Genomic DNA, 691 nt, shown 5'->3' with positions numbered 1-691 from the left:
TATGCTCCATTTTTTTCAATTTCCCCTGCAGGAACGTACTACTTCTCTCTCTGTCTCTCTCTCTCTCTCTATATATATATATATATCTATCCCCTGTCTTCCTCCTCCCTCGTCACCCCTTCTCTCTCTCTCTCTCTCTCTCTCTCTCTCTCTCTCTCTCTCTCTCTCTCTCTCTCTCTCTCGCTCTGTCTCGGTTCACCTTCAAGGTCAATAAAAGATCTCGGACGCCCAATACCGACGCCAAAACATCACCCCCCCCTCTCTCTCTTTCTCTCTCTCTCTCTGTCTCTCTTCCCCTCTCTCTCTGTCTCTCTTCCTCTCTCTCTCTGTCTTTCTTCCTCTCTCTCTCTCGATTCCTCTCTCTTCCATCCTTCTTCCCTCTCTCTCTATTTCTCTCTCTCTTCCTCCCCCCTCCATCCCTCTTCTCTCACTCTATCTCCCCCCTCTCTGTCTCTCTTTCTCCCCCCCCTCTCTGTCTCCCTCCCTCTCGCCCCCTCACCTCCCCGCCTGTCTTTATATTCCAGTGTCCAGTGGCGTTTATTTCTATTTGACCTACCGCTCCACTGTTTTACTACCCCGCCTTTGCCCGACAGTCGCCCAGAATTATCTTCTGAACGTCGGCAAACCTAAAAACGCTCAACTCAAGGATCGGAGCCGGTCTGTGCGTGTGAGTTTTGTGTGTGTGTGTGTG

Source organism: Aplysia californica, unplaced genomic scaffold, assembly GCF_000002075.1.
Source record: "Aplysia californica isolate F4 #8 unplaced genomic scaffold, AplCal3.0 scaffold00042, whole genome shotgun sequence".
Lineage (NCBI taxonomy): Eukaryota > Metazoa > Mollusca > Gastropoda > Aplysiida > Aplysiidae > Aplysia > Aplysia californica.
The sequence above is the reverse complement of the archived record's forward strand: the minus strand, read 5'-3'. Positions refer to the sequence as shown.